This window comes from Sarcophilus harrisii, chromosome 3 (genome assembly GCF_902635505.1).
Source record: "Sarcophilus harrisii chromosome 3, mSarHar1.11, whole genome shotgun sequence".
Classification (NCBI taxonomy): domain Eukaryota; kingdom Metazoa; phylum Chordata; class Mammalia; order Dasyuromorphia; family Dasyuridae; genus Sarcophilus; species Sarcophilus harrisii.
This window is the reverse complement of record NC_045428.1, coordinates 579,486,884-579,514,433: the sequence shown is the minus strand read 5'-3', so window position 1 is coordinate 579,514,433 and position 27,550 is coordinate 579,486,884.

The window sequence follows — 27,550 nt, the reverse complement described above, 5'->3', positions numbered from 1 at the left end:
GAAACAGCTCGGGCTTGAGAAAATGATGTGTCATAGCTGGAGATCATAGATACTTTAAGGCTATTGCTGATGGGGGGCTACCACCAGCAGGGAGGGTTTGGGGCTGGTTAAACCAAGGAAAGTGAAGGAGGAGCCAGAGAAAAGCATTGGATTTGGGGGTCGAGACCCTGGATTCACGTCTTCCCTTGATATTCAAATGACAAAATCACTTGACTAAACTGAGACTTTCTTTATCTGTAAAATAAGTGGTAAGGAGACGGACTGGATAGCTTCTCAGATCCCTTAAAGTTCGCCAAGTCTGATTCTATAAACTGGGTTCAAGTCCAGGCTTACTGTCTGTGCACAGTGGGCCACCACTTTACTTCTTTTGTCCTCAGTTTCTATATCTATAAAATGGGAAGATTGGACATTTAAGTGATGTAGGACACAGCATGCTGAATTTAAGGAGTCATGAAGTTACAGATTTAAATATTGTCTCAGACATTAGCTAGGTAACTGATCAAATCACTTTAATTTGCTGTTCCTCAGGTTCTAGGTCTGTAAAGTGAGGGAGAACAATGGTTTCCCTCAGTGTCTCCCAGACCCTTTTAAGCTCCAAAACAAAACTCAAAGGCTTGTGAGGTCCCTCATGCTAGAATTCCAGTTGATTCCTTCCTTTCTCCCTCCTGGTACCACCTTTTCCCCTAAGATGAAAAAGAAAGTTTAGCTACAAGAATGGTCGCTGACCATTGAATGGGGACTGAGGTAGTTCTGACACATGCAGTTTCTTGATTTTATTCATCCCTGATCACAGTCAGCTGGCTGAGGCTTTCCTGAACATCACAGGCCAGTTTGATCTGTAAATTATTGGTTACATAATACAATATTAAGGTCATAAATCTTTCCAGCAGCAGCAACCATAAAACCCGTTTTTTTTTAAATTCACTTACTGCACAGACCCAGACTGTTACTTCATTGCAGCACAATTATCCTGCAATTACCGTTATATTGTTACGTAAATAGTGTGCCAGAAGCAGTAATTGTAACACACATAAATATATAAACAAAGCAGAGCACCCAGGCTCCAGCCCCCGGAGGAAAGGAAGGGACTCCAGGCACAGGTGTTTCCAAACAGAGTTGGACTCGGCGCCCCCAGTGCCCATCCAGCTGCCCATGCAGCTGGGCTCCTGGCAGCCACCAACCATTGAGCCCCATGGGGAGAGCAAGCTTAACTACACACCCCACCGAAGGTCCCATCCTCCGCTCCATGCACCCTGCACACACATACACATACACACACATACACACACACACACACACACACTCCCCACCATGCATCAGTAGGGACTGAGGCTACTCAGCAGGAGTAAGGGCGTAAGAAGTTGCCAAAGTGTCACTGCTCTTGTGTGGGGATGATTTTTTGCGATATAATTCCATTTCCTTTTCTTTTCACTTTTGAATTCTCTCCCTTTCCCCTTCGCAACACATTAAGAAGGGGAAGAAAAATAAAATTCATTATAAAAATGTATAGTCTCTACAAAGAGAGACAGAGAAAAGAGACAGATAGAGAGATACACAGAGACAGAGAGAGACAGAAAGACAGATACAGATAGAGAAGGAGGAAGAGAAAGGACAGAAGGAAGGAAAGGAGGAAGAGAAAGAAAAGAAGGAAGGAAGAAAAGAAAGAAGAAAGGAAGGAAGGAAGGAAGGAAGGAAGGAAGGAAGGAAGGAGGGAGGGAAGGAAGTGGGAAGGAAGGAAGTGGGAAGGAAGGAAAGAGGGAAGGAAATGGGAAGGAAGGAAGGAAGGAAGGAGGGAGTGAAGGAAGTGGGAAGGAAGGAAGGAAGGAAGGAAGGAAAGAAGGAAATAGAAGAAAAAAGAAGGAAGGAAATAAATTATGCTTCAGTTTGGCCTCAGATGCTTCCTAGATGTGTGACTTTAGGCAAGTCACTTAATTCTATTTGCCTCAGTTTCCTTATTTGTAAAATGAGCTGGAGAAGGAAATAGCAAACCATTCCAGTATCTTTGCCAAGAAAACCCCAAATGAGTTCATTGAGAGTTGTACATGACTGAAACAACTGAACAACTCTACACTTCAATCATTGGCTCCCTTTCTACAGATGAATAGTAGGTTTGCTCATGAAAGTTCAGAATTGTGGTTGCCACTGCATTTATGACAACCTTCTCTGTTGCTGGACTTCACACAGTCACAATCGCCAGAGTATCCCTTTAGAACAGAGATTCCTAACATTTTTAGTGTCATGTACTCCTCTGATAGTCTGGGGAAATTTTTGCATTCCTCCTCAGAAAACAAGGAGTTATAAAGAAAAGAAATTATATTAAAATGGCTACCTGCCTGTGTCTCTGTGTGTATATACATAAAGACACCCACATATATTCAGCAATACAGACGTACATCTTAACATACATAAATATACACACATACACACATATACTTATATCTCCATATACATATACATTTTTACCTATACCTCCATCTCCATTTATACCTACATGCTATCTCCATGTACATATACATATAGAAAGAAAAATGCATTTATACACACAATATATACACATACATGTCAATATACACTTGAATATACATACATGCATTGTAACTAAAGTTCAGTATCATATATAGCATAGTACATAAACATATGCACATATCCATGTTCAAGAACACTGGGGAAAAGGACTAAGTTCTTAGGAAATACAAAAGCTATTCTTGGGAAGATAATCACAGAGTCAGAAGGAACCTCAATAGTCCCAAAATTCCACCCATGACTGATCAATAATTCCCACTCTTTTTTTAAATAACCTTTTTATTTTTCCAATGCCTGCAAAGATAGTTTTTAACATTCACGTTTGCAAAACCTTGTGTTCCAAAAGTTTTTTTTCCTTCCTCCCCCTCCCCTAGACAGCAAAAATCCAATGTAGGTTAAACATGTGCAATTCTTCTAAATATATTTCCATATTTGTCATGTTGTGCAAGAAAAATTAGATCAAAAGGTGAAAGGAAAAAAAAGAGGGAAAAAAGAAGCAAATAAGAACAAAAAAGTGAAAATACTATGCTTTGATCCATTCAATGTCCACAGTTCTCTCTCTCTGAATAATCCCCACTCTTGTTCATGTTCAAAAATATATATTTCATTTTGTATTTTGAGTTCATTACTTTTCTATTAACACCACCAAGGCATTAGGGACTGTGCAGAAGACTTAACAAATATCATTTCATTGAATCTTAACAATAACCCTGGGAATTAGGTAATCTTATAAGCCCTGTCTACAACTGAGAAAACTGAGGCAAATAGAGATTAATTAATTTGCTCAAGGTCACATAGCTAGTAAGATCATATTTGATTGCAGATCTTCCTGAGTCTAAACCTAGAATTTAACCAATGTGCCACTGCTTTCCTGAGTTCAAAACCTGCCTAAGTTCCTTTTTTGTTTTATATTTTTATTTATTTTAACACACTTTATGAATCATGTTAGGAGAGAAAAATCAGAACAAATGGGAAAAACCATAGAAGAGAAAAAAAAAGTGGAAAAAAAGAAGTAAAAGTAACATATAATGATTTACATTCAGTCTCCTTAATTCTTTCTCTAGTTGCAGATGGCATTTTCAGTCCAAAGGCTATTGGGATTGTTTTGGATGAACCACTGAGAAGAACCAAGTCTGTCATATTCGATCATGGCACCTTCTTGCTGTTATTGTGTACAATGTATCCCTGGTTCTGCTCCTTTCGCTCAGCATCAGTTCATGTAAATCTTTCCAGGCCTTTCTAAAATCAGCCTGTTCATCATTTTTTATAGACTGGCTATGTTTCTTTTACTGCTAGTATGCAGCATGCCTGTGTAATCTTGAAGAAATCATTTAACCTTAATTTGCCTCAGTTTCTTCATATGTCAAATAGAAGGTTCGACTTCAAAAACTATGATCCAGCCAAGCTAGGATGAGGAAATAGCCAAAATCCCTTTCAATTTCTAACTCCAAAGTCTGAGTTAATGGTACTTTGGTGGTCATTGGTGGAATTTTACTAGCCAGGAGTCAAAAAAAGAAACCATCAGACCCCACCTCCCTTTACAGCTACACAAGACATCCAGATCCTCAGGGCAGACAGAACATTAGATTATTCACTGCTCTATGATTTAACTGGTACCTAAAAGATAAAAAGAGACCAGAGAGAAGGATTTTACTAAACTCTTCACCTATTCCTCACAGACATGTTTTTCATGTTTGGGAGAAAAATGGGGACAATTGTTATAGAAATCAAAAAAAAAAAAAAAGAGAGAAATCAGCAACACAGAGACATCCAACACCATCCCCTTATTTGCATCATCACCTTGAGGATAAACTTCTATGATGGTTTCCAGATCCATTAGAAACCATGATTCTTACTGATACTAATGAGAAACTGACACTGGAAGAGGTTTGCAAAGTATTTTATCAACTGATCATCGTAATAAAACTGAGTCAAATTCTGCAGATGTTATCATTGCCATATTGTAGATGAGGAAAGAGTTTCACAGAAGTGAAATGACTTGCTCATAGTCACACAGCTAGTAAATGTCAGAGGTGAGATTTGAACCTCAAGAAGGGTTGGGTTGTTACTCTTTGGAGGGTTTAAGGGGGAAGCTGAGCAACCGCTTCTTAGGTCTATTATATGGAGGATTTTCCTGTATGGGATGGAATACATGGATGCTGAAGTTCCTTCTAATACTCAAAGTGGGTCTCTCCTGACTTCCTTTACCCTGTAATAAAACAACATGGGGGTACCAAGAACCTCAGCAAAGCTCGAGGGAAATCCTTTGTAGCAGCAAAAGCTACTTAATTTGAAATCATGATATTTGGGTGTTGCAATAAATAAAACATTAGGAATAAGGAAAGCCTGAGTTCAAATCCCACCTCAGACATTACTAGTCATATAACCCTAAGTGAGTCAATCTCTCTCAGGGTCAGATTCCTCATCTATACAATGGGAATAATGGAAGTTTCACTTCATAGGATTGTTGTGAAAATCAAATGAGAGAACATGTATAATGTGTTTTGCAACTCTGAAAAAAAGCATTATATGAATGTTAGTTCCCATCATCATCATCATTCTGTGAGCGACATCCTCCATGGCTTAAGACATGGCATCTCATCTCATTATATCTCAATTTTCTCATCACACAATAAGCGGGCCTGATTGAATGGTCTCCCAGGTCCCTCCCAGGGTTAAAGCTATGACCTCATTATGCTATTTGAAAAATTTCCAGAAAATAAGCTGGACTGAGCTCTTGCATCTTAGGATCCACCTAATCTCTGAAGAGTCCTTGCTTATGGAGAAGAACTATTTAATATGCACACAATAATAGTCTATTTTCACAATTAATGAAATGATTACAAATAGAAAATGCATGGCGAGTGATAGAGTCTCTTGTAATAACTTCTTTCAATGGACTACTTTCCAATGAGTTTGTTTTCCCACAGTATTTAAATTGAACATACGTTTTTTAACTCTATTTGCATTATCTTATTGAGCAATCATTCCCTGGAACATCATAAAACAAACATTAATTAGGGTTCCAATTGGTGTAATCTCCTCGAAAGCTCTCAGCCATCCTTCATGCCATTTTCTTCTTGCAGTTTTTACTTTAAGAAACTTCAGCAAACAAGTGAAAGTTTCTCTCTCTCTCTCTCTCTCTCTCTCTCTCTCTCTCTCTCTCTCTGTGTGTGTGTGTGTGTGTCTTCTCTTTCTGGGTCTCTTTGTCTCTATCTGTCACACACTCTCTTTCCCTCCCTCTCCTCTCTCTCCTTTCTCCCTTTTCTCTTTCTCTCCTTTCTCCCTTTTCTCTCTGTCTCTCTCTCTGTGTCTCTGTCTCTGTCTTTCTCTCTCTCTCTCCTTTTGTTCATCTCTCTTACTGTGTTTCTGTTTACCTGTCTTTCCATACCTCTCTGTCTGTTTCTGCCTGTTTCCCTCTGTTTTTTTTGTCTTTGTCTCTGAGTCTCTCTTCATCTCTGCTCTTTCTTTATCTTTACATCTGTCTCTCTTTCTTCTTTTATATCAGTGTCCCTTGGTGTCTCTGTCACTCTCTGTCTCTGACTTTCTTTCCATCTCTCTGTCCCTGTGTCTCTATTTCTTTCTGTATCTCTGTATCTGTCTCTCTATCTATGCGTGTTTTTCTCTATATGCTTCTATCATATCTCCTTTCTGTCTCTCTTTCTCTCTTCCCTATTGTTTGTACATCAACTAAGGAAAAATGTATTTTTGAGTGTTTTCTTGTAGATGCCAATTGCCAGTCAAGCAAGTGCTTGAGAAACCCTGCTGTTCTCCAATTGGACATTTAAGTTTATATTGATTATCTGGTATAAAATCACCAAGGAGCCTCTCTGCGTCTCTGTCTCTGTCTCTCTGTCTGCCTGTCTTTGTCTCTGTCTCTGTTTCTATGCATCTTTCTATCTCTTTGTGTCTCTCTCTATTTCTGCTTGTCTTTTTCTCCATCACTATTTCTCTGTCTTCTTGTCTCTCTCTGCCTCTGGCTGTATAGCTGTCTCTCTCATTCTCTCTCTCCTCTTTCTCTTTTTGCCTTCTTCCCTCCTTCCTTATCTCTCCTTGTTTCTTTTGTGTTTTTCTCTCCCTCCCCTCAGCAGAGAAAAAAATTGATGGGTCAAGAACACAAGAATCCCTAGATTTGAATGGATGGAGGCCATTAGAATATAGTCTACTTGAAAGGCATGCTTTACTTATTGCCTTTATATTCTCACTGTCCACTACACTGTCTGTCACATAGTAGGGACTTCAGAAATGTTGGTTAATTGTTTGGGGGAGAAACCAATCTTCAGCCAAGATTTTAGAAATCTCTCAGATAGAGGCAGCTGGGTGGCTTAGTGAATAGAGAGTTAAAGTTAGAGTCTATCACAAACCGAGTGTCTGGGGGCAAATCACTTAACCTTGAGGGTTGCTTATCAATGGTCTTCCTGAAAGACCTCACTTTGTTCATTTGTTAAATGAAGAGATTGGATTGGATGACCTCTAAAGTCCCTGCCAGCTCAAAATCTCTGATCCCATGAACAAACACTTGGAGCTCTATAGCCATCCATGTGTGGATGTGAGGCAGCCCCTTGGTGGTTTTAGAGCAGATAATCAATGGAAGGTCAAACAGGTCTAAATAGAGAGCAGCACAGTTCTTCTCCTCAGTTTGCCTGACTGTCAGGTGGGGGCTATAAGGATTTTTTTTTCAATAGAAAAAGAAAAAAAAAACAGACAACAAGATGTTGGTCCTTCCCCTCCTAATTCCCAGTTTGAGGTTTTTTTTCTCTTCCAGGCAAGACACTGGATAGGAGTGAAAGGCTTTTCTTAACATTACTCACATATACATAAGTTCTGAGGGAGATATCCCATGCATAAGAAACTAAACTTCCTACATATGCATCTCTACGAGCATTGCATATATACATACAAGATGCAAGTTTATGTGTGTGTGTGTGTGCATATGTGATTGTTTTGTTGTTGTTCAGTCATTTCAGTCATGTCTGACTCTTAATGACTCAATTTGAGAGTTTCCTTGGCAAAGACACCAGAGTGGTTTGCCATTGACTTGATTGGCTGAGAACCATTAGAAGATAAGCTATTGCATTTGTATTTCCACAGTCCAATACACTGTCTGGCACATAGTAGGTACTTTGAAAATGTTGTTTGATGATTCAGTCAAGATAAAAAATAAAAAATAAAAAAAACCTCTCACACTAGAGGAAGCTGGTTGTTATTATTCAGTTTTTTCCAGTCAAGTCCAATTCTTTGTGACCCCATTTGGGGTTTTCTTGGCAAAGATATTGGAGTGGATGGATGTATAATTATATGTTTATTTATCAATATAAATCTACTCCATATATACATACAATAAGCATATCCATGTGTATTATGCAATTTCTATAGTATTATATATAGTAAGAAGGTTTACCTTTTTCTTTTTACATTCATGAAGGAAGAATGGCACTTAACCTTGTAAAATACTAAATGACAAATTGAGATCAAAGGGTGAGTTATGATGTCACAAAGCAGCCAGACCTGGAAGCTTCCCAACACAACCTGAGTTACTCCTTTGAACATTCTCCTCCTAATCAATGCCCTCCCCAAAATGTGAACGACCTCTCTACAGAAGGGAATGGGTCTGGTTCCACTGGAGATCTACAAGCCACAGAAAGTGGATGACTAGGGTGAGGATTTTCTCTCAGGTATGGTTAGGCTGGAAAAAGCATCAAGATCCCTTCAAACCCTAAGATTTGGATTCTGTGGGAGGAAAATACAGTGAACTCCCTTCTATCTTTAAATATAGTGTCCTTTGATCTGAGTTGGGTCATGGAGCCTTTTTAATGAATCCCATAAATTTTGTTGTTGTTGCTGTGGCATCCTATAGCTGTCTGATATTGAATGTGCGGTCCACCAAACTCTCCCAGATTTGCTCATTTTAATTTCATCATATCCCAGCCTTGATCCACAAAATTCATTGGCTCCTCATTGTCCACAGAATGTAAATATCTACCTTCATTCAAGCCTCTCGGTGATCTGGCCGAAGTTTTTCTTCCACACCTTAGTCTTCCATGGCAAAAAATTTAAAAAAAATTGGTCACTTCATTGAACTTTTAGGGCTCAACAAGAGTCCTGTTTTTAATGCCATTGAAGGAAAGAAGGTATGGAGTAAATAGAAGGAAGGGAAAGAGAAGGAAAAGAAAAGCCATACCTTTCTGAAAAATGATTTATATCTAGCAAAGCTAAGCTAGAATTTAAGCTGAACTCTTGACTTTTAAGTAAGTAGTTCTGAGTAATCAGTCCCTCTATTTTTTCCCATAGTTCCATTTGCTCTGAAGCACAATACTTCAAAACACTCCAATTCTTAGCTAGTATGTGTATTTACAATCTAGAAAATGAGATTTAGAGTATTATGCTATACATTTCTGATAAAGGGAAACAGAGGCCCAAATGTTTTAGATACTCATCCTCATTGTCTCAATCCCACTATTCTCCCTCTCTAGCCCCCACCACCATGCCCAGTGAAATCATACTTTAGTATTTAGGAAGGAAAGGACAGGGTTAAGGGTAATGGTTCAGTTCTAGGTACCATAGTTTAGGAAGGCAATTGACAATATATAATACACCCAAAGAAGAGCAGCCAGGATGCTGAGTGAACTGGATACCATGTCTTATAAGGATAGTTTAAAAGCAATATGGGGCAGCTAAGTAGCTCAGTGGATAGAGCAGCAGTCCTGCGGTTAGGAGGACCTTAGTTCAAATCCAGCCTCAGACACTTGACACCGACTAGCTGTGGGACTCTGGACAAGTTGCTTAAACTTAACAATAACAAAATATATTTAGACAAAGTTACATAATATCATATATCACATATGTATCTATAGATAGAGATATAATTTTTCAGCCATCCACACACTCCAGAGACTATATCAAATCTGAGTTGTTTGGGGCTTCACTGAAATAATACCTCTCTCAAACAGTAACCAGATTCATTAAATATCTTGTCCCACTTTCTAAAGCCAGTACCTAGTATACTTCTCCCAAGTTATCCAAAAAAAAAAAAATCACCACAACAAATCCCCAAAACATTGTCAACAATGATATCTCTTTCTCTAGTGGTGGGGAAATGACACACCACCCACCTCCTATCACCACCTACCTCCTATCACTCCTCTCCTCATCAGCTGTGTTATTTTCATCACATTATAATTTTAAAGAGAGAGGAGAGAGAGAGAGCTGTCACCCAAAGGGTAATTGTCCTTGCATGTAATCCTGCACAGTGCCAAGAGCATTCCATAGTCCATTAAATGCAAGCCTTCTGCCTGAGAAAATCAATTGCAGACTAAATCATAAAGACAAAAATCAATCGGGGCTATGCATTTCAAGTCTATATTAACACTGGTGCATTAAAAAGGATGGGTAAAACCAGTTGCTAATTCTGGGGGAAGGGAAGGATTCTCAAGTTCCTCCATCCCTACCCAGAATCCCAGCCTGCCCAAGCTCACAGGGACTTAGTTCTGAGGCAGATGGCACGCAGTCGTAGCACGAGTAGAAATGAGAATAGCTTCTGATGAGTAAAGAGACCTGTGGGAAAAGAAAATTCAACAGGGCTTTGGGAAATGCTTCACATGATTGTCTAGAAATGGAGTGCCCAGTATGGAGAACAAGAAATGGGCCAGATGATCAAATGATCTAATTTGTTCTGTGCATTAAGTTCCTCTGAAAGAATAGGAGCTCTGTGGGGGCAAGAACTGTTCTTGGTATTAGTGTTCCAAAATCTAACAAATATCTGGCACATAGTAGGAACTTCATAAGGACTGATCGATAGGGTATTTGGAGGAAAAGTGCTAGAGAAATAAGACGTATGACATAAAGCTCAAAGTGCAACATTTTGGTATTTACATGATTTGAAATATTCGAGGTGCCTGAAGTCATGGTGCTAATGTATGGTAATCGTGTGGGAGAAAAAAGCCCAATATAAAAATGTTAGTCTTAGATGTTAGGGCAAGTGTTGGGTTTTGAAGAGAAGAGCTCACTGGCATTATCCTTATGTAGATGTTTTATTTATTTTTTTCTCCCTCCTGCCTTCACTTGGGACAATCAATCAGACCAAACCTCATAATCAAAAGGAACTTCAAGGATTTTCTAAACCAACCCATATTTGCCCAAGAATCCCCAAAACATCATATCTGAAAAATGGTCATTCAACTCTTGTTTGAAGACCTTCGATGACAACTGGTGACCACTTAGGTCAAGGGATAAAGTAGAGGTGATTCTTAGTCAGATACAGTTGGACTCAAGTGTCTCTAAGATTCCATTAAGATTCTATTTGATCCTCTAATAGTTCCAAGAGATCCCAGGAGGAATTTTTCATTTTTTCCCCCCAAAAGACATAGCTAAGAGCAATGAGTGGAAGTTTTATAGGAGTACACTTCAACTATATGTAATGAAACATTTCCCACAACTATTACACAATCAACTCCCTCCTAAGTCCCTGTTTCTCCAAAACAAATATCCTAATTGTTTTGGGTAATTTTCATATGATTTCATCTGAGGGACATGTACTATTTTAGTACCCCCTTTCTGAATATACATTAGTCTTTTAAAGCTTTGAGTGTGATGTAAGTGGAGGGGATGAGGAATGGCCAATAAGGGTGTTCCCTTAGAGTATAGGGTTTTCTTCCTGCTTCCAATCTTAACCATGTATAAACTTTGGGGAGCCCATTATGGTGGCAAATGAGTCAATATGTCATGATAATAAACGTCCTAATTGCCTGCAGAGTCAGAATTAATGACCAAAGAAGTGCTGAGTTAGAACTGAGTGTACATAAAGAAGCCTGACCTGTCTATCTCTGTCTTTCGTGGGGAATTGGGACCAAGAAGGACTGTTTTGAGGTAGGTAGTCTGAGAACTGAATAGTGGAAAGAAAAAGGTAAGGCAAAATCAGGTACTTGGTATCTCTCCAGCTGCCCAATGGTAGCTGTGAGCCCATGGCCACTTCAGTCTCTTGGTTTCTCCTTTCCTTATCTTAAGTGAATAAATAGTGCAGGAGGGTCTAGGTGACCTTATTCAGGACTTTCAGAGACCTCATCATTGACTGGAGTCAGTAATAGAACCCATCAGAGCTGGTAGCAATAGACACAAAAGTTGAGAGATATCTGAGAGCAATAAGGTCCAAATGTGTAGGCAATGACCTTGTAGACATTATCAGATCTAGAAAGATTGTAGAGAGGCAACTGAGGGTCCTTGTCCAGCAGCAGCCAAGCCCAGAGGGTTTGACAGCTGGGTTATTTCCCTTCGCTGGCACTAGAACAAAAATAAGGGGCAAAGTCCCCGAAGCAACGAATGACCTATCCAGCAGAAATGCGAGGAGATGGCAATGAATGATCTATCCAGCAGAAATATAAGGAGATAGTACAGGGGAAGAGCTCATCCATCATCGAGATCATACCCTGCAGTAAACAAACGTGAGGAGTCCACAAAGGTAGAAAAAGAGGTAAACCTTTTCAACGTGTGTCACAACACATTTGCTTCTTACATGTGACTCCCTAGACATCATACTTTAAATTTAAGGCCCCTCTCCCCAAGACTCTGTGTTTCAAAAGACAGAAATTATGAAAGACTATTAATATCAAATGATCATGCTTTATCTCAATAGTTTTTCAACAATGCTAATGGGATCCAATAATGGGCAATCACACTAGTGGATGCTTATAATACTAGACATCTGAATCTCTTTACTTCCAGAACCCCAAGGAAGAGAATAACAGCTACTCATTGGGAACCTCAAACTCTAGGTGGAGAGTGACCACAGAGGGGGATTCTATGCTAAAACACTTCTGAAGCAGAGGGATTTAACAGAGAATTGTGAGACAATTATCATCTTCCTTATCCTGGACATTGTATAGAGAATCATCTGCTATTTCCCAGCTGCCTCCTTGACTGGTTAGCCCAGTTAGAAACTCCCATCCTTGAAATATTTTAAGAAAGAGTCCTTCATTTTTCTAGTTCTAACTTCCCAAGGCTCTAGTCAAGGCCATGTCATCTTTCTAGGGCTGATGGAGAAAGGAAGCTTTTACAAACAGGTAATGATAACTAATTTCATCCATGGTCTGTGGTAAATTGGTTGGATCCCTGCTCAATTCCCTTTTGGGTTAAAGCTGCTCACTAGGTATCTAATAGAGCCTCAGACATTGGCAGTGACTAATGCGATTGCTTCATGGACAACTGAAGCCAATTCATTTTTTTAAAACTGTAGTTGGGGTAGAAAGAACAGGTCTTTCATAATTTAACATTTGATTATATTTTGGACAAGAGTTAGATATCTAAATATTTCAAGCCATTTCCCAGGCTGCATTTGCACTCTGCCTTTCCCATGTAATAAGACCTTTTTTTCCTAGCCCAATACTTCATTATGATAGAAAAGATGATACCAAATCACAAATAAAACTCTAACAGAAGGGTCATGAGATCATAGATTAAAAGCTAGTAGGGACCTTAGGAGAGAGAATATGAATATTAGAGGGAATCTTAATATTCAGAATATAGGGCTGGGAAGGACCTTAAAATATATTATGTGAGGCTCAAAAGGACATTGAAACAGAGAATATTTGAGTTGAAAGATCTTTAGGACATAGGCAGAGGGTGCTGGTAAATGTTTAGCAATTGTCTCTCTGGAGGGAAATGAATATATATATATATATATATATATATATATATATATTACACTTTTAAATTTTATCTGCATTATTAATATTTTTCCCAACACTTTCATAAGTCCAGACAATCAACAAAATAATAAATCAAGACCTGATTTTCTACCATTGGCTGCTTTCCAAGGTATAAATGCTCACATAGAAATTTAACAATAGTGAACCATAGGACCTGTTTTCAATATGCCCTTAAATTAGAGCAACAGAGTTGGGAGTGGGATAGAGTTCAGAGGGGCCTTAGAGCAGAGAATGCCAGAGCTGAGAAGGTCCTGACAACACTGAGTGTCAGAGCTGGTATGGGATTTTAGAACACAGAATGATGCCAGAGTTGGGAGGACCCTTAGAACCTAGGATGTCAGAGCTAGGAGGGACACAGAATGTTAGAGCTAGGAGGGCCCTTAGAACCCAGGATGTCAGAGTTAGGAGGGACCTTAAAACACAGGAGGTCGGAGGGTCATTAGAACACAGTATGTCAGAGCTGGGAGGGACCTTACAACCCAGGATGTCAGAACTGGGAAGGCCCTTAGAACCCAGGACATCAGGACTGGGAGGGGATTTTAGAACAAAGAATGCCAGAGCTGCAAGCCCTTAGAACACAGAATGTCAGAGCTGAGAAGGTCTTGAGAACACTAAGTGGCAGAGCTGGGAAGGCCCTTAGAACACAAAATGTCAGAGCTGAGAATGGAAAAAGGAGAACATTTAAGATGAAACAAAATGTTTCAGCTATGGAGATTTGAGGTGGGACAGTAAGGGCAGAAGATAAGGAGACTAAGAATAAGGAATTGGGGATCGAGGTGAATAATGATCCACAAGTGCACAAAATCCCAGGTTTGGTGAGGATAGGACTGGTGGGGAGTTTGATAATCATTAAAGAAAAATTTTAGAAATAATTTCAATGTCAACATGTTATGACCTCAGAATTGAGACTTTTCAAAGCCTTTTGAAGTCTGGATAAGAGAACAAGACATTAGAGCAGAAGGAATCATAACACTCTCCTTTCCCCAAGCCAGAAGATCAGGCTGGGAACTTGGTGGAATGGTGCCCTCTCTACTCCCCTCAGTAGCAGGAAACTATTATGATAGAATGTGGCTTCTCTTCTTTCCACAAAAGGCTGGATACCACATGGGAAGTGTGAGTAACTAAGATGCAATAGCCATTTGTATCCCTTTTCTAATACAGAATCTAGAATGTTTTTGTCATTCAGTTGTGTCCATTTCTTTGTGATCCCACTTGGGTTTGGGTTTTTTATTTGGCAAAGGTTCCAGAGTAGTTTGACATTTCTTTTCCAGCTCATTTTGCAGATAAGGAAAGGAGACAAACAGGATTAAGTGACTTACTCAGGATCCCATAGCTAGTAAATGTCTAAAATCACATTTGAACTTGTCTATCTGACTGCAGGCCCAGAGTTCTATCCACTGTGTCACCTAGTTAAGCCTAGCAGAAAGTAGCACTTAGTAGTTACCTAATAAGTGGTTAATGATGGAGTCTGTTGATACTCTGTGCTTTAATGAATACTTTTTGTTTGAATGAGAGTCTGCTTCCACTTCTAAAGCTCACATTCTTGAGTAAAACATAGAGAAAAAAGTTTTCTACTTTTAAATTTTTCATCTTTGGAGACTGAGAAGAGTCATGAAGAAAAAATATCCAACACAGTGAGAAATAGTGCTTAAAAGAAAATGGTTATTTCTTGGATCTTTCATTTCCCCAAGAGTTTAGTTTTGCATCTTACAATAGCAAAATGTACTGAGCTCTCACCTCTGAATGGGAAGATGTACCCCTAACTCTGCCTGAGGTCAATCATGAAACTCCCCCTCCAACCACAAAGGACTTTCTTCCTTGCAAAGTTTCCCAGACATTAAGTTTCTTGATAGACTTTCTTCTTTTTGAAAAACATTTTCTTTTGTTCCCAGAGAAAATAATTTGAGGTTTTCCGTGACACCGATGAAGACATTCTGGAGGGCAATTACATATCTGTCATTTGATGTTGCTTTCAAAAGCTGTCAGGATTAATTCTCATTTTTTCTGAACTGACAGCAACACCAGTATTCTAGACCTCAGAAGCCATCCCTCCTCCCTTTTCCCAACACCCTTTAGGGCAGTTCAAAAGCCAACTGGTCTTAGGAGGTGCACATTTCCCATTTTGATCTTCAAGATTCATCTCTTCAGGTCCCTTCAGGACATTTCAATCATCCAACATTTAACAAGTACAAAGGAAAAAAATACTAGATTTGGAGACTGAAAACATAGGTTCAAATCTCTGCTCTGACCAAATATTTTGAACTCATCTGGTCTTCCTTTCATTCTGCAAAATGTAGGATATAAGTGAGATATCCTCGGAGATCTCTTCTAATGCTAAGTTCTCTTATTTTTCTACTATATTGTAAATCCTGTGATAGGTGCTCATGATATAAAGACAAAATAAAAGAAAACTGGCCTCCCCTCATTGAGCATTTATTCTACATGCCATTTCCATTTAGATATCTCACCATCACGTCAAACTCCAAATCTGAGTTTATTATTGTTATTATTATTCCTTTGGTTTCCTCTTCCAATATTTCTGTTGGTGATGCTGTTTTTCATTCATTATCCCTTGTTCACAAGATTGAGATAATTTTTGACTGTTTCTTTTTCTTCACCTTTTGTATCCAATCTGGTTCTCTAATTTCATGCATCAAACATTCATTCAGTGTTAAATATGAGGTCGAGATATAGGGATCTCACACAGCAAAATTATCCTTGAATGCAAGGATCTTATACTCTTTAGAAGGAAAAGTGATATAATATATACACTTATATTTCTATATATGATATTTTGAGAAGGAGAAAAACATTAATCTCACCAGGAAGTCCTCGACAAAAGTTAGAATTCCACATGCATCAAACTATAGCTTTTTCTTAATTCTCCTTTTCCGTCTTTTTTTTTCTATTCCATTTTTGTAATTTTGTATTCAGTTCAATTAAAAAAAATTATAGCAACCTTTTTTGTGGCAACAAAAAACAGAGAAAAAAAGTAGTTTCCAATCAATTGGAAAAGGACTAAATAGTTGTGGTTTCTCAGTGTAATGGAATACTGCTATGCTCTAAGAAATGATGAATATAGAGAAACATAGAAAGACTCACATGAAATTACATAAAGTGATGTTAACAAAACCAAGAAAATAATATTAACAATGTTTTTGTTTAACCTTCAAGAAGTTACCACCATTTAACCCTTAACTTATTGTCTCCACAGCAGCCTTTACATTGTCCATTACTGAACAGACATCAAGGAAGGAATAAGAGTCTCTTGCTCTTACTAGTCTCCAAATAACATATATAAATAACAAATATCAACTGCTCCCCCAGTGTCCATCAAGAAAATCAGGGTCATTCCCAGATGCAAAAGAAAGACAAGATTTTTTTTAATATAGATTTCAGCGGTTTGTTCCATCCAAGGCAACCTTGAATAGTTAGAAGTAACAGAATCTTTTCTATGATACTATTCTTTCCTGAGTGGAAGTTGTGCCAGGGTCTTGAGGAAGGAATCAACAGTCAAATGAATTGCCTAACACTTTGTCCAGAGACTACAAAGTGGTCAATGTCATCTCCAAGACTCAGGAGCTACATGGTGACCCAACTAATGCCATTTGTCAATAATCCTGCTGGGCACCCAGACCCTCTCTGATCAGCAGAGAAAATAGAAAGCTTCTCTCACTATTCGGCTTGTGCTCTGATGAATTGCTTTTTTTGAGAATGAGAGTTTTCTCCACTTTCTGGAAATGTGCTCTAAATTTCTCTTCCTTTCTGCTGCCAAGCTTATCTGCTGCTGAAGTTGGGGCCAGCTGTGATGTGCCACTTCAAAACAAACTGGATAAAATTCCATTTAACACCACAGGCAGTTACTGAGCAGCTTCTCTCAGCAGACACTATGCTAGAAGCTGCAATGACAAAGACAAATGAAAAAAGCCCCTGGCCTCAAGATGTAGAGACTCTGCTGGGGTTAGCGTGATCTGAGTGTGAATCCTAGGTCTGTCACTCATAATCTGTGACATTTTAAGTAAGCTCTTTCTACTCAAGGGGTCTCAATTTCCTCATCTATAAAATGGAATTACTTTCGAGCTGAGAGTCTTAATTATTTTTTGTTTTTGCAATGGAATCCCTTGATAGTCTGATGAAAGCTATAGATCCTTTCTTAGAATGTTTTGAAATTTATGAAATAAAATGCAGAAGATTACAAAGGATATCAATTATACTGAAACAAGTACAGCTACGTAGAGACATAGATAAAGTGACTAGGCTAGGAGTCAAGAAGGATCATGTTTCTGAGTTTAAAATCTGATTTCAGGCCTTTCCTATCTGTGTGATCCTGGGCAACTCACTTCAACCTGTCTGTCTCAGTTTCCTCATATGTAAAGTGAGTTGGAGAAGGAAATGGAAAACCCCTTCAGTATTTCTTTCAAGAAAACCCTCAAAAAGGAGTTAAAAAGTGATTGGAAAATGATTAAACAATAACAATGATTATCAAATGTTTTAAAAATAAAATCTTTCAGTTAAGATTAAGAGTCCCTACATGATGTGACTTCTAGCATCTTTTTATTTTCCCCTGTGAATCTCTGATTCCATGATAGCCATAGACAGATTTCCTAGACTCCAGGAAGATAAACCACATCAAGATATAACCCTTTGATAAAATAAACCCTCAAAGGGTTAGCATGTCCCTTATGTAAGAACAGAAAACTGCTCAGTTGGGATGAGCTCACCATCTCTACGACAAATGTAGATTAACTGGAACCTTTTGCCCATCACTTAGCATATGGGTTATCACCATCAGCTAGCAAATGAACCAAAGAGCCCCCTATTCACATTATACTAAGACTCAGAAGAAAGGCTTTCTTTAATTCAACATTCAAGGCTCTCAGCAATGTGGCTCATTATCCACTTTATTTCACCATTCCTTCTTCATTTCTGGTACTTCTAGGCTCTGTTAAATCAGAATGTTTGTCATTAGGCAAATATAGCCTCAATTTTGGGCTTCCATATGTTTGTCCACATCTCTGTCCATTGAAATCCCTTGTGTCTTTCAAGGAACTGTTTGCAGGTCACCTCCTCCATGCAGCTTTCCTTTTTCTCCTAGCAATTCTATTCCAGATTCGGAAAAATGATGCTTCCTTCCCTCAACAGCCACAGAGACATGCATAGATACATACATGCTCATGCATGAATCTAATGCATTTACTGTTGTAATAATTGCTGCTAATTTGCTATAAGTAAGTAGGTGGTACAGGATGTAGAAAAATCGGTCTATAGTCAATAAAACTTGAATTCAAATCCTGTTTCAGACACTTAATAGACACAAAAAGACTCCCTTAATCTACTTCACACTCATTCCTTCATCTATAAATGAAAATAATGGAATTAACCCCAGAGGGTTGCTGTGAAGATCAAATAATGTAATATTTGTAAAGCACTTTGAAGTCCTTAGGTACTATATCAAATCGAGTTATTATTATTACCAAGAAGACAATGGAATCTTGGAGGACAGATACTAGGTCTTGCTCATCTCTGTGTTCCCCAGAGCAATTAGCTCACAAAGCTGAGGTTCGGTGCATATTTGAGGAGGTACAACTTTCCCCCTTCCTTCTTTGGAATCCCCACAGTCATTCATGATTTGGCATTAGTTCTCCCTCCTCCATGAGACCTTCTCAGAACACCTCCCAGTTATCAGAACTGTGGGCATGTTGCTTCCAATCAGAATGAAAGGTCTTTGAGATCAGGAGCTGTTTCAGTTTTGAACTTATATCCCTACTTCTTAGGATATACTCAGTGCTTAATAAATGCTTATTTATTGATTGTTAAGGATTTCCTCCAGGAGAGAATAAACCTCTAGAAATGAATAAACATTTTCATTTTTCTCTGTGAACTCCAGAAAATAGGACAGTATCTGAAACATCTTAGACAATTAACTGTTAAATTGAACTGAGTTAAATGAATGAAGAAATGAATGAATGAATGAATGTCTGTCTTCCTTACTGATGTCACCTGCTATTGACCTTGAGTCTTCCCTAGTTAATTCAAAGCCTGTCATCTAAGCAGTTTTCCAACACATGGTGACCATCGCTGGCTAGCTGCATCCAAGTTTCAAGTAAATAAGCCATTTGTCCCCTGGCTGATTTATATCAAAGCTCGTCTGTCTTCCAAATTAGGGCTGAGTAATTTATAAACTGTGTGAATGTTTGGATTTTAGCAGGAAATATCCATCCATTCTGAAATAAATGATTAAAATGCACTAATTAAATTCATCTGGTGAGCAGTGCCAAGGCCTGGAGAATGGATTAGGCAGTTGGCTCTAAGCTGGCCTGATTGCCACATCACTTAATGGGAAGTTATATAGATACATTGGGAAAAAATCTTCACTCCAAGAGGAAAGAGTTTATGGAATAAGATATAAAAGTTGTTGGTTAGGTCTTTTTTTTTTCCTTTAAAGGACAGCAGAGAAAGAAATTTATATCATGAGTGGGGATGCCCCCTTCCAAAGGGCCATTATGAATTTATTATCATTATGAATGACAATAAAACAAAAGATACAATAATAATAACAGTAGTAACAACAGCAACAACTGGAGTTTATATAATGCCTTAAAGTTTGCAAAGTATTTTATATATATTAGCTCTTTTGGTCTTTACAATGGTCTGATGGTATAACTGCTATTATTATATCATATCATATCACATCACATCACATCATATATCATATTATATTATATTACATTATGTTATATTATATTATACATATATTTACTATTATGACCATTTTTCATAGGAGCCATGGAGTGATTTGCCCAATGTATATAGCTAATGGGTGCCTGAGGTGGGATTTGAACTTTGGTGTAGGAGTATAGTATGAGTATCTATAAACACATAAACAAATGCCTATGCATTGCACATTCATACAAATATGTATTTTATATACACATATTATATTTATAAATGTAAGTCCCTATGTGCATATGCACATGCACACATATGTGTAAGGAATTGTATATATCTGTTGATTATGGATATATATGCATATACATCTGTGTATGTGTACCAGCATTGCATTTAAATATATAATATATGTGTATATATACAAATCTTAACTGCATAGCTACACAAAGAAGTGTTATAGCTATTTTTGTTCATTTAGGACATTCTATATTTCTTTAATTACTTTGATCTGTAAGCCTAGAAATGTTATTACTGGGTCAAAGATCATCTACAATTTAGAAACATTTTTGGAACAATTCCGAGTTGCTTTCCGAAATGGCTCTACCCATTCACAATCCTACCCACAGTATATAAGCTTCTTCAATGTCTGTTATTTTCCTTTCATCTTTGCCAATCTGAGGGTAGTGAGATGGAATCTCAAAATTGCTTTAATTTGTATTTCTTTAATAAGCAGTTATCTGGATAATTAAAAAAAAAAACATGGCTGTATAAAGTCTAGGTTTTCATCTTTGACTACTATCTATTAATCATTTATCATTTGAGGAATAGCTCTTGTTCTTATAAATTTAAGAAACTTCCTTATGTATATTGGAAATGAGCCATTTATTGAAGAATTATCTAAAATAAATTTTCCCCAGCTGTTTCTTTTTTAATCTTAACCTTATTATATGTGTTTGCTTCCCAAACTGGAAACTAAAGAATATCCATCAAATTAAAGAGAGCTCAATAGGTTGTTATATATGAATAAGTAGGAATACTATCATGGTATATAGACAAAATGAAAAAGCATTTCAAAGAGATATGGAAAGAACTATATGTGTTATTGAAGAACAAAATGAGCAGAAGCAGAACAATTTGTACTTAACATTAATATAAAAATGAACAATTTTAAGATTTGTATAAATTGATGAAGACTGAAGTGAACAAAACTAGAAGAATAATTTCTATTATAACAACACTATAAAATAACTTTGAAGTCATAAGAATTATGATCATAACAATGATTATTCTGGGGAAATAATTATTTCAGGGAAATTATGATGAAACATAATATCCACCTGAGAGAAATTGATATTAAACCATGTCAACTAGTGGTTATTAATTTGTGAATCCATCCCTTTGCTCTCATTTCTATTAAAACTCAGCTCCAGGAAATGTCAGTCAATTTCTGAAGGGCAAAGACTAAGTGATGACATTTGATCCTAGTCTTCAAGGTATGGTGATCTTTTGTTAGTTGGACCAGTCTCCACCCAACTGGGAGACCTAATTTCTTTCTAGAGTATAAATAGAATGCAGCCTGAATGAGTCTTTGCCTGGTCAAGGAACCTCTTGTCGTTGGTCTATTCCATAAGAGTTTAGGACAATTTAGCTCTGGAAGGAGAAAATCAGTACAGGGGTGAAAATAGAAATGTCTTCTCTTTGCCCAGATACCTTGAGATTTTTAAGTCTTGTGAGTAAGCCAAGTTCTTACAGTAAGAGGAGATGAAGACTTTTAGCCCATCTCCTCATTAAATATCTCCCAATCAGGGTTGACATTGTCAGAGGCATTCTCTTTCATAAGGAATTTAAACCTCTTCAGGGTCTCCCTTGGCATTTTTAGTCACTGAGAAAAATCACTGATCATCAATTTATTGATTGCTAGCTAATCTAATTAATAAATCAATTATTCATTACTCAAAAACACTGATTTTCTGGGTTTTCATTTACTTAATGCTTCTTAACAGAGAGGAGACAGATTTACAATATAGAATAAGACATATTTTTGATATAGTCAAGGAGAGGATTTGTTTTGCTTTACTTTATATAGTTGTCACAAGGAATTTGGCTTTTTCTTCCTTTTTAACGGGGTAAGAATGAAAGGAAACAATAAAATTTTGTAAATTAAAAAAATGAAATAGAGAGGTGTTATGGAGTTGCTACATATATGGAATGTTGTATGCACTTTTAGAGGAGATCACTATATTGTTAATTTTACTTGATTGCTTTACTTTTTTATTTAAAAAAGTATTTTATTTAAAAAAAACACATCCCACAGAATGAGATGATCTAGAAATATTGATGAGGTAAAAACATAATACCTTAATAAGATAGATAAATGAATAAACAAATAAAAATGAATGAATGGATGGATGGATGGATGATGACCTGTATAGTCCCTGACATATGTAGGCCATCCAATGTATAGGCTATTGTTTGGGGTCAGCTTCCTTGAAACAGTTATGTGTGAGCTAATTGTACAATATTTCAGAGTCTAATTCTTTTTGTACAGCAAAATAACGGTTTGGTCATGTATACTTATTGTGTATCTAATTTATATTTTAATATATTTTAAAATCTACTGGTCATCCTGCCATCTGGGGGAGGGGGTGGGGGGTAAGAGGTGAAAAATTGGAACAAGAGGTTTGGCAATTGTTAATGCTATAAATTTACCCATGCATGTATCCTGTAAATAAAAGGCTATAAAAAAAAAAGAAACAGTTATGTGTGAAGGGTTCATTTCCCTAAGTCAAGCAAAGATGGGAACCCAGTAGATGGTAGTGAAATGGAATATACTTTCTTGCATAAGCAATTATGTCCATATGGTTTGTATTAACTCTGTACTTTGACCAATTACTTATAAGGCTTTTTCTTTATTACTTAAAAATCTCAAACCTGACTTTGACAAAAGGAGTTAAAATAAATGTTTGAATGCCTGAAGGTGGAAGCTTCATTAGCTAGAAAACTTAGTTTTACGGATATGCTCATTCCCCTGGATGGCAGATAAATGATGCATCAACATATATAATATATGTGACCATAGATGATACTGAAGATAAATTCTTTCCTGCTCAGAAGGACTTGCCAGAATCTCCATTTCCCTGGCAAAGCCTTAGAGAATACAGGGTCACTTCCAAGCACAATAAAACATCAAAGAAAGATTTTTGTGGAGGTAAACATAGCATATATAGCATAGAATGCCCCATAGCATAGTAGAGTCACAAAATGGCAAAACTGGGACAAAGATTACAGAGTCCCAGAATTTCAGAGGCCACCTGGTCAAGTCCAGAACTGAAAAATGATCCTTTTCACATGCTACTTGATAACTATGTGGTCAAGAAGATTTTGCTTAGAAACCTCCTGTAAGGGGGAATTCACCACCTCCCAAAGCAGCTTAGTCTCTTCCTGAGCAATTCTAATTTTAAGTAAGATTTCTTTGGGGTGAGGGGGGGGGTTTTGCATGTGTGTGTATGTGTGTGTGTGTGTGTGTGTGTGTGTGTGTGTGTGTGTATGTGTGCTTACCTTATATTCACTTAAAAACTACATCTTTTTACCTAATGCACCTAAATCTTTCCTCTGGTATCATAAAGAATAAGACTAATCTAACTTTCTATATTAGAGTTTTTTCCAACATATGAAGGCTCCTCTGATGTCCCTTAATCCTTCTTTTTCCAGGCTAGACATCCCCAATTCCTTCAACTGAGAGACAGACAGACTGACAGAGGGACAAATAGGCATACACACAGAAACACACACAGAGAGACAGAAAGATAAAAAGAGAAAGAGGGAGAGAGACAAGGGAGAGAGATATACAGAGAGACAGATACAGAGACAAAGAGAGACAAAGAGACAGAAAGACAGAAAGAGATACAGAGAGACAGAAAGAGAAAAAGGAAGAAAGACACACACAGAGAGAGACAGATACAGAGATAGAGAAAGATGGAGACAGACAGAAAGAGAGACAGAGACAGACAGCCAAAGAGATGAAGTCTGATGGGGCAAAGGACACAAGAAAAAGGAATCCCCATTACTCTAATGCTATATGCTCTGCCTCATGGTATTACCCAAGGCTACATTAATTTTCTTGACATCTCTATCAAATTATGGCTTCCTCCCAAGTCTAATGAAAACCTCAGACAACCCAGTGCAATTTCCTCTGTGGTCAAGAATAATAGTAATAACTGATTTCTCTAACACCTTAGATTTTGCAAGATACACTGTCTCATTTGAGCTTTACAACAAGCCAAGAAGACATATATTGTAGGCATAATCTCCTTTCTACAAATGGGGAAACTGAGGCTCATAGCGGTTAATGGTATGTTTATGACACAGCTGGTATCACAAGCAAAATTCTAAGCCGTTCCTTCCTGACTTCAGCTCCAATACTATCAAATGAAACATGATGATTCTCAATGATAAGAATTCATGACATTTTAAATTTTCAAGGGGCATTAACAGTGATGAATGCAACCTGTATAAGGCTTTAAAGCTCCCTAAGCACTTTACCTACATATCTCATATGAGACTCATAACAATCCTTGACATATAAAGTTATTAACATGTCTATTGGACAGATGAAATAGGATGCCATAGTGGAAAATGTGTTGGTCTCAGAATCAAGAAGAACTGAGTTCAAGTCTTCCTTCTGACACATCCTGATTCAGGGTGAGTCATTCATCCTCCCTGTCTCATAAGCAACTCTCCAGATAATAAGTGATAGATCCTCTGGATCATAAGGAAGCTGGAGCAATTAAGGTGGCTAATAAAGTCATTAATGATTTTATTTCCACATCCCCTATGACCATCTCTATCACTTTCTCAATAAAAAATACTCCTTCCCTGGGCATTATTCCCCTATGTATTATCATTCCCCCTATTAGAATATAGGCTCTTTGAAGACAAAAACTGTCTGCACTCTTGTACCCAGAACTGGGACGCAGAAAATATTTTAATAGCCTTTCAAAATTATCTTATTTAAATTATCAACTATTAATATCAATACTGTTCTTTCTGGTGATGTCCACAGTCTACTTGTTCAGGCCAGAGTTTATTGCTTGCCATAGCTAGTTATAAATTGCACATTGCTTGCTACTACCTCCCCACCCTACCCCCACACCCCAAATTAGGAGAGATATAGATAAAACATGACAGAAACAATGGACAGGAAATCCCTGGGTCACCTCTGGTAAGCTCTGCCGTGTTCTCTGAATGAACCAGTGAGAACACATTATCCTTCTGACTTCAGTTCCTGTTATACATTTGAAATGTCACATTAATTTAGTTGCATATCATGTATTTTACACCTTGCCAACCAATGTATTGGGAAGGGCCATCAAGAGAACTGAAGTGACAAAGGGAAGTCTATGGTCTAAGTATCATCTGTTGCCTTGATGGTCTTTTTTTTTTTTTAATTCCCAGTCTTGTAAATTGATCTATTCCTTTTCCATTTTAATTTAAAGAGATGCCTAAAGCATCCAAGCTAATGCTGACTGAATGCTTTTTTGCTGAGCTAAGATAACCGAGTAAGGAAAGAATGACCTGAGTGAAAGAGAGTAATTTGGGAGCTTCCCTGCAAATGCCCAGTGAACTCTGGGTAGCCCCAGGATTGTCTTTAAAACTGTATCTCCCAAGTGCATTGGTCTTCTTATCTTACTTATTTATAAATCCCTAAGCTTCTTAACCCCTGTTGCTACTGGAGAAAGAGTCTATTTCTTAAATTTCTATAATAAACCAGCTAACTGCTGAGATAACGGCCATTATTTTTGTATTTAAAGACTTGAAGATGAATAGTGATACACAAACATAGATGAGTCCTTGATATGTGGAGTTCAGGGCTTATATCAGGCAAAGCTGAGGAACTTCATTCAAAGTTAGTTGCTCTCAGGACCTGATTCCAACCATTCAGAGCTCCAGAGCTCCTCACTTTGATGTCTTCTGTAGATGCATTGTCTGGTACTCTAGACTAATCCCTTCCTTCTGCTATATCCCCCCCCCAAAAAAAAAAAAACTTAAGATAAAAAATTATAAATCTAGAGATGGAAAGGATGCCATCAATTTCAAACTCCTCATTTTATATATGAAGAAATTGAGGACCACAGAGATTAAAGAATATTCTGAGATAGATAAGATAGGAAATGCTAAGAGTAGGAAATAAGATAGGAAATGCTTAGTCTCTTGACTAAAGAATCAATGTTTTATTGTTTGTTCATTTTTCCACATCATCCCATTGCTTTATAAATTTAGTTGTCTTGTTTCCAATTCCCTCAAGACTTGACTGTTTATTGAGATGATGAATATAGGATCACAGATTTAGAGCTGGAAGGAATCCATTGGCCATATATTCCAATTATACAAATGAGGAAACTAAATCTTTAAGAGACAAATGATTTGCCCAGTGTCACACAGCTAGTAAGTGTTTGAGGAAGAATTTAAAGCCAGGTTTTTTTGACTCAATGTCTAGTGTATTATGCACTGTGGCACAGCAAAAAGCAATAGTCAATGATTAATAAATGTTTATCAAGAACCTCCTACGTGGCTGGCACTGTGCTAAGTACTGAGGATACAAATGTAAAAAGAATGATAATTCTTGCCATCAAGGAGCTTACAATCCATCAAGGAAAGACAATACATGAAAGAAAGGGAGGGGAGAGAATAGGGAAGGAATCAAAATGTCCAATATGAAAAGGTGTCAACCTCACCTCTGATAATAATATCATCAATTGAGATAACATATATAAAGTATTTTGTTATTCCTTTTTGTCCAATGAAGGGTTTTCATGGCACAGATACTGGCTTGCCATTTCCTTCTCCAGCTCATTTTATAGATGAGGAAATTGAGGCAAAGAACATTAAATGACTTGTCTTGAGTCACACAGCTAGTAAGTGTCTGGAGCCAGATTCAGAAAGATGAGTCTTCCTAGATTCAGGTGTGACATTCTATTTGCCCACACACACACCTAGCTACTCCATAAAGTGTTTTGCAAATTTTAAAATTCCTGTAAGTGCTAGCTATTACAATAGCTATAACTGTAATATCTCACATTTGAATACAATTTGTTTTACAAATCTTAAAAAATCATGTTACATCCATTATCTTCTCCAGTCCTCATAATAGCTGTATAAAATACATGGAATGAATGTTACTATGGCAGGTCTATGAATTATTTCCATAGATGCTCTTGAGAATATATTTCCCTTCCCCAAGTCATCGTTTCCTTTTTAAAAAGGGGGATTTGATTAAAGTGCTTTCTTTCTCAGACTCAGATCAATAGACTGCCTTGCTATTATATGATTGCTATTATATTGCTATTATATGATTGAGCTTGAGCTTGGACCCAAACCCATCTCTCCTGAAGTCTAGTTCATTGTCTGTTCCATTATCTAGCACTGCCTTTCTACAATTAACCCTACAGGTCATTATCTTTCTCAGGTAACAGTTTTATATCAAAGGAATATTCAATAACTTATTTTTAAAAAAGCATGAGTGATATGGGAAATTAAAACTTGTAAGTAAATTAACAGGAAAGATTTTTTAAGGGAAGAAAAAGATTGGATCCCTTTAAGCCGCTGCTTGTTCATCATGAATGAATTAATGAAAAGGCATCTATTAAACACCAATTATT